Here is an 8630-nt window from a genome sequence, read left to right as displayed (position 1 = left end):
GCGTTGGATTTCTTAATTTGTATTCTAAAGATTCTGGTCCCCTCTGCCATGCACTTGTAAGTGCGCAAAATGCCAAAGGACATTCATTGAGCTCCTTTCCCACATGAGACATTTCACATTCTAAAGAGGGAATTTTCTTTGAAGGGAATTTTTTTTTTTATTAAATTTGTTGGTGACATTAGTTAAGGTGTGATGCAGTTGCCAATGGTAATGACCACGCTTACTTAAACAAATGCACCACAGGAAAATATGGCAGCAAGTATCGGGGCCTTGGGCACAGGGAGAAAATTCCACCCTTCAAGAGTTTAGTTAAGAAAAAGGCAAAGTTACTGCTTCAAAAGGACAGGAAAGAAAGAGCATGAAACGGAGACGCAGAAGAGATTAAACATGGCAAGACTTTAGTGACTAAACTTGTGCCGGGTCCAGAATGGGGAAAGGAAGTGCTAGACTGACATGGCTAGGCTACTAAGCTGCTGGCCTGGAGCTTTTTAAATTTGGCCTAAATAGAAACCATTTGGTTTGGGAACCTGCACATAGTGAAACTTACAGATGTAGATAAAGGAGCCCCAGCTAAAGGGAGGATTGATGGAAACAGTAGGCCCAAAGCCAGGCCAGTCGTTTCAAGACATTTCTACTTTAAATAGAATCACTTAACTCTCCCACAAATATAACTGGCACAAATACCAGTCATAACCACAAATAAGACTAAAAAAGAAATGCTATTTTCCTCCTGTACTCTTGCATAGTTCCAACAAAAACTCAAATTATACTATAAGGTAAATATAAACATACTCATAAGAAAAAAAGCACTTTTTTAAACACCCACTTAAAAATGGAATTCAGCAATAGTCTAAGCATGTTTAATATTTAAGTACAATTACTCATATCTAACCATAAGATGCCCATTAGGTCATCATTTTAGCATAGGAAATTTCAATTAATGTATGTAATTAAAAATAATTAAATTCTTTCTTTTTATAATCAAAACCCAGCACTTCCAATGCCTCCAATTAGTTTAAATTAGCAAGACTTTGGTCATCATCAAAAGCCAAAACAAGAGGATTTAGCCTAACAAAAATGTGCAATGCTGTCTGTAAAACTTTCCATCTCCTCAAAAGAAAATAGACATATAAATAAGCCACTGATTCACTTTTCTTACTAAGGATATGTGGTATATCCCATTTATGGACCACTTTGGTTCAGGAAAAAATGGCAATGGTACCACCAGCCAGTAGGTTATAAATATGCAGTGCTTATAAAATTAAAAGTCAGGCGACTTAGCCAGGAGTATTGTTGTTGTTAAAAAATTTTATCAACAATGAGACACCAGATAGTATAGTCAGATTACCAATATGAAAAAATGACAATACAAGTATTGTTACTTTAACATGAAATGTAAATAGGTATAAACAATTTGGGGAACAATTTTGTGATCTACGATAAAGTTAAAGATGTACATACCCTAAACTTTTATGTAATATCCAATTGTCTGCTTGACATCTGTACTTGAACACCTAATAAGTATATCACATCTAAAACTGAACTTCTGATTCTTCTTTCCTCCAAAAACCTTCTCTTTCTAAATCTTCTCCATGTCAACAAATGACAGTCCTTTTTCCAACTATTCAAGGAAAAAACCTAAGAGTCAAGGGAGTCCTCTTTTTCTCACACCTCACATCATCCAATTCATCCAGCAAATCCAGGTGGCTCTAACTTTAATATATCCAGAATCTGATCACTTCACACCACCTCCACTAATGAGGCTTTGGTCCAAGCCACCATCATCTTTCATTTGGTTATTTGCAGTCCTTCTTAATCTGCATTCCTTGTGTCTGTCTTTGCTCATTACAGTCTGTCCATACAGCACCCAGCATGATTTTTTTTTTAATGAAATTGTGATTACCACACAGTACAAAGCTATCCAGCACCTTCTCATCTCACTCAGAGTAAAATATATAGTCTTTATACACATCAATAAAGCCCCATCTCTCTGATTTCATCACTTACTATTCACCCCTGCTTGGTCCACTCCAGCCACAATGGTGTCCTTGCTATACTCCAACATGCCAGGCATGTTCCTGTCTTAGGACCTGCACACCTGCTGTTCCCTCCACTTAAAATGCTCTTCCTCCAGATAGATGCAAAATTGACTCCTTCATCTCCTTCATCTCTCTCCTTAAATGTCACCTTCAAAATATGGCCTTCCATAACTACCTTATATAAAAGTACAGGTCCTGCCCGCCACATTCTCTATTCCACTTTTATTTTGTTTTGCTCCATGAATTTATCTGGTAACACTCTACATTTTACTTATTTCATTTTCTTTTTATTGTCTGTCTCCCTCAGTATACTATAAAAACTTTGAATATAGGAACTTCCATTTGACTCTTGCTGTTGTGTCTTCTGGGCCTAGAATGATGGCCGATATGTAATAGATGCTCAATAAATACATATTGAATAAATAAATGAATAAATTCCACTCCTGGGTGTATATCTGGAAGAAACTTTTACTCACGTGTACCAGGATACATGTATAGGAATGTTCATAGCAGCATTGTTTCGAAGAAACTGTAAAGAACCTCAATATTCATCAAAAAGAAAATGGATATCTCTTTGAGATAATGACTTCATTTCCTTTGGCTGTATACCCAGATGTGGGATTGCTGGATCACAGGGTAGTTCTATTTTTAATTTTTTGAGGAACCTCCATACTGTTTCCATAGTGGCTGTTTCAATTTACATTTGCACCAACAGTGCACGAGGGCTCCTTTTTCTTCTCATTCTCACCAGCACTTGTTATCTTTTGTCTTTTTAATAAAAAGACATATGTATGCAATGGAATAATATGCAGCCATATAAAAGAAAGAAATCCTGCCATTTGTGACAACGTAGATGGACTTTGAGGATATTATCCTTAGTGAAATAAGCCAGATAGAGAAAGCCAAATACTATATGATCTCATTTATATGTGGACTCTCTAAAAAGCCAAACATAGAAACAGAGTAGAAAGGTGGTTGCCAGAGGTTGGAGGGTAGGGGAACTAGGGAGATATTGGTCAAAGGGTACAAACTCCCAATTATAAGATGAATGAAGTTCTGGGGATCTAATGTACAGCATGGTAACAACTATAGTTAACAATACTGTACTATATACTAAAAAATTGCTAAAAGAATAGATCTTAAATTTTCTCACTACACTTGCACAAAAACAACTTGTAATTATGTGAGCTGATGGATGTATTAATTAACCTTATTGTGATCATCATTTCACAATATATACATGTATCAAATTATCATATCGTACACCTTAAACTTACACAATGTTATATGTCTATTATGTGTCAATAAAATTAGAAAAAGAAAACATAAATTGTGATATAAAGTTGGAAAAAAGAAAACAGATTAATTGTGATATATGGTTTATACAATAAATAAACTAGATCTTAATGAATCAGGAAGTCTGAAACTCACAGACATAGTAACAATCCAAGAAAAAGGTTGCAAAAAATGCATGCAGATTGCCTGAATAAATTTATCCATACGAAGTTAAAATTGCAAAAGAGGACTATTTCAGGGTTAGGGAGAGAATAAGAGGTAGCAGAGATATAGGTGTAAATTATGTTATTTTTATACTTACTGAAAATGTTGACTTTTAATTTTACTCTACTAACCCAATTATGTATTTGGTATGGTCAGCAGCATTATTTCTATTAAATGGCATGCTTTAATTCCTAAACACCTCCCAGAAGATGTCTCGTTGTTAGGCAATGCAAATTGGATAGGTTGGCTCTTAGCTGTTTGTCCTTTTGAGTTATAAGTTAATCAGTTTTCTGGGTTATTTTAGTTATATTTTAGTTTTTTTTAAATGATCTTGTTTCAAATTCAATATATTTAATAGACTATATTTAATAGGATATTAGATATATTCAGCCTTGTGTCAAAGATCTTTTATGGTGTGGTCTACCCAGTTTATTAGCTGCAGAGGGTACAAAAATTTGTACACGAGTCTCTCATTCTTAAGTAAAAGTGTCTACATTTAGACACATACCTGCACAAAAATACACACATTGTACCTTTTTAGAACTAACAAAAGTCTGAAAATTAACAAGAGTCACCTGTCACCATCTCACCAACCCAATTGCCCTCCCCTCCATCATGATATTTGAATGGGAGGAGGAAGCAAAATGAAGCAGAATCCAAAGGAAACAACATCAAATTTTATAGTTTCCTATCTCATCATTCTTTTATCATTTCTTTTAACTCATTTTAAAATCTTTTTTTCTTCTCTGTACATTTGCATTGGATTGAAAAACTAAATCTTAGATTTTACGGAGGATAATAAATGTTCCCTATGGCATTTAATCGCCGCTGAACTAGAAATCAAGTATGATTAAACAACAGAGCGACACCTTTATTTTCACTGAAGCAAAGATACCACCTTATCTCTCATTCTTCCACACAGAGAATTTCTGAGTTATTAAATTAAAGAGATATGACTTATCGTGCTCATTTGTCCTCTTTCCCATTCTTTCCTTTCTTTCTCAACCCATTTCCATCCAATATCTACCCACATGTAATTTTCACTTGAAAAATTAGCTATACCTCTGCAATACTTTATCTTTTAAAAGACCATCATTAATGAGAATATTGAATCTGTTTCTGTAGACCAATGAGAGAAAGGAGATAAGAGTATCACTGAACCCAGGAAATATTGCTACTCATTTATTGTTTAATGATTTGCACATTACCGAGTAACAGCAGCTGCCTCATCATCTCTTTTTGCTCAACCCATCACACCATGATGCTGTGACAAGCTCATTGCACACTGTACATGATAATACTGCTCATACTGATATTTCAGTGAACCAAGGCACAATCTTGATAGTCAAGGCAAATGTAGAGTATTACTATAGTCAAAAATTTGAATTGATTATAACAGTCATGATATCTGGCTGTGAAGTAGCAGTAGCAAATTAGACAGAAACCTCTGTTCCAAAGAATTGATTCCATTATATCACTTTACATTTTAACAGCCAAGTTTCTGGATTTAACAAGAAAACCAACCAATTAACAAACACCAACATAAATTTTCCTAAGAAATAGAGGTAGTCACAGAGAATCCCTTTATAATTAAAAATATGCTTGTGCAGATATATATGCTCATGGAACAAACAGCAGAGAACTTAGTAACTTACAATACAGATTCTGGAGCAGGAGTGTGAATCCTGGCTCTATCTCATATCAGCAGGGTCTCTTTGGCAAGTTATTTAAACTTGCTGTGCCTTAGTTTCCTTGTTGGTAAAATGAGAATAATTAGAGTACCTACCTATTATTATGAGTATTAAGTCAACTAACACAGAGAGTTTAGAACTTTGCCAGGCACATAATACAATCTTAATAAATATTAAGATATTATTATTAAATATTAAGATATTATAAAGTTTATTATTATTATAAAGTGTTCACTTTATTGTTTACTGTCATCAATGTGATATAAACGTCCTATACCTTACCTTCTCAAAAACCTTTGAATCTGTTTCTTTTCTTTAAAATCTTCATCTTACAGTTCTCTTCTGTATAGCTAATAATTCACAATAAAGTAGAGCTTATGGAGAGGGCACACTTAAACACTTATAGGCTAAACAAACAATTTATAAGGAACACAATATATCTTGAAAGGTTTTTCTGACCCTGTTTGGACAGTGAGTCCTAGATTTACCTCTCAAGATCAGAGTCTGAGTTGCCATGGAATATAGTGAGATACTTTCCCTTGGTCTCTGTCTATTGTCATTTTCTAGAAACTTTTACCTTACTTGGCCTTCTGTTCCTTCACTGCTACAACGGATGGGATCAAAGCCAAAGAAAAGTCATTTCTTTCCATCTCTACCCTTTCCTCCTACAACTAAGTATCTCCCCACCCTCTCTTTCTAAACATAAAAGCTGTGGTCATCTTTATTGCAGATTATGGTCAACAAGGAAAGCCTTCCAAAAATCAAATTGCTTTGACTATTGTTTTCTTGCTGTTTTTTAAAAGGTTTAGCAATTTTCCTGAGTTTACTTCATGGTTCCTTGTTAAATATTTGCTAAAGCCTATTGAAAGTGGTTCCCTAACACTTTAGCCACTCCCTGTTTTTGTATTCTAATAATTTCAGCAGGAAGAAAACTAAGAATAATTTGAGAAACAAATACAGGCTTTTCCCCCAGATAGATTAACTGGCTTTGGTTTTGTATTTTCTTTTTGCTAAGTATTATACCATACAGCAAAGCTCTCAGAATGAAAAGAATGTGCTTTTTGGAAGTATAATTTACTATTATGCAAATTACTGTGAAACAGTCGTTTTGAAAGAATTTGGCTCTGAAGTTTTAGATACTTTCAGTCAAAACTACTCAATGTCTCAAATCTTTTCTGTAGAGTTACTCTAAGCACTTCTTAACATGTTTCTCCATTTGCCTTGGGGCAGTACCGTATCATGGATCACTGAATATGTTTGGGCATAATTACAGCAATTCAAGAACTCTGCCTAGCAGGAGTTACTTTACAAGTATAACTGTACAAATATAATTATAAATCTGAAACTCTATACAGTTTACAGTGCTGACCAAGATGCAAAAATCTCCTACCAAATGATGTATTCAAATGATGTGTAGCGATAGAAATGATTTTTTCTTGTTTATAATTCGATCCAAGAAATAGTGTCATATTTAATATTTGCTGGAATAGGAGTAAGCTACTAGTCACCTGAGCATTGATAGAGAAACCTAGTCAAAAACCTTTCTTAGAAGAAAGATTATTAATTGCAAGTGGAAACTGTTCTCTTACTTATGAGTTCTAACAGTGAAGTCTGGTTCTATAAACAGCATATGGAGAATCAGGTCACAGAAATAAGTTTCCAGTCACTGGTTATATAATCCACATGTGGGCCAGGAAACGTAAATTAAAATACCCTAAGGAATAAGATATTTTTTTTTTCTAAGGTGACAGCTTTTAGCCTTAGTTGCTGGAACTGAAGAAGTATTTTCTAATGGAAAAATAGAAAACAAGTCTGAGGGAGGGAATTTCCAAATAATGGAAGAGAATCTTCAAAGAAGGAGGAAAAAGAAGAGGAGGAAGAGGAGGAAGAAGAGAAAGGGAAGGAAGGAAGAAAATTCACATTGGAAAGTAACTGGTTCTTCCTTTAAAAGCAGAGATCTTCAAAATCATTTTTACCATCATAGACAGTATCACAGACCAATTGAATGAGCAGAGAATGTTCCACTTGTGCATAGAGAGGGCAATAATGTGTAGTTGATGAGGTCTAGGATGACGAGGCAGAAATATTTCTGTTTCAGTTTTGGATTTCGAACCATCACAGACAGAGATTAAGTATTCTCCACATTATTGTGTGAATTTTGTTTTGATGAAGGGACCAATGTGGACCAGCAAGCTTTCTAGAGTAATGCTACTACTGAGAAGGTATTATTCACAAATAAGAGGATTTGGTCAAGGGTTAGAGCTTAGCTAGGCCTAGTCACTCTTGTCTAGGGGCTTTGTCAGCCCCTAATAAGGAGACCTTGACAGTTAGCACCAGAAACTTAGCTGTAGCATTATATCTGTTCAATCATTGTGCAGAATTATACATACCACTAAACTGTAGAAAGTTTATACTAAAATGTCATTTTCTTTCTTCTCAACCCTTTGCTGGTCATTCTAAAATCACAAGTTAAAATAATTCCTCTTTTTTTTTTTTACAGCACTAAAATGTCCAGAAAATTATCATTCTACTAGTAATAATAATAGATGTAGTAATATTAATAGCCAACATTTCTTGAGTACTTAGCATGTTCCAGACACTCTTCTAAGATCTTTCCATTCATAAACCCATTTATTCCTACAATCTTCCTTATAAAATAAGGTAGGTACTACCATACTTCTTAGACTCTAAGACATAGAGTTTGTCACCATTTTAACATCTCTTAATCAGAACGCATCTTGCAGTAAAGAGCATTTCACGATCACTGTCAGACCACAGTCATGATGTGGTTGTCATTGACTATGCGCATAGAAACTTGGCCAGAACTGTTTATTTTGTTATTTTGAGTTATTTGCATTATTGATAGAACATGCTGTTTTTTCTTTCTTAGTGGTTCATAAAATAATGGTGTCTTATAATGAATGGCATGTAACAGTCAATGAATGCAATATTATCATCACTACTTTTTTAAAAAGGGAGTTAAGACATGAATAGTTTAGGAAAATAACCCAATTGTCCACCACACTATACTGCCAAACAAAGCAGAGTCAGGTGCACAGTCCATCTTACAGAATTGTGCCCCAACAGGATTGGGGTGATCCCTAGCTTACTCTTAGAAACACAGTAGTCATTTTCCTCTAAACGCAAAATGCCTATGATTGACTTTCTTCCATTGCCCCACACAATGTTAAGAAAACTTGGAAAAGGAAAGAGCCATGACCAATGATTTGTTGGTCCTCATGAGAGAAACATATAGCATGTACACTCCCAGCCCACTCCGTAGTGTTGACAGAAGGCAAGTCAGCATCTGTATCAGTAGGAGCAACCTCTACTGATGCAGCTTGTGAGGGTGTGGCCTATAATTGCCACTGTCAAGCCATTTAGCCAAGTCTCTTCCTCC

At 34.9% G+C, this 8630-nt stretch overlaps 1 protein-coding gene across 1 annotated transcript in view; it reads left to right on the top strand.

Moving 5' to 3' along the window:
* The window catches only part of PALLD (palladin, cytoskeletal associated protein), a 355442-nt gene that overhangs the window by 3470 nt on the left and 343342 nt on the right, over positions 1 to 8630 (top strand). The window lies entirely within an intron of this gene.

Source organism: Pteropus vampyrus, unplaced genomic scaffold (genome assembly GCF_000151845.1).
Source record: "Pteropus vampyrus isolate Shadow unplaced genomic scaffold, Pvam_2.0 Scaffold53, whole genome shotgun sequence".
NCBI classification, from domain to species: domain Eukaryota; kingdom Metazoa; phylum Chordata; class Mammalia; order Chiroptera; family Pteropodidae; genus Pteropus; species Pteropus vampyrus.
This window is presented reverse-complemented; position numbering and strand designations above follow the sequence as displayed.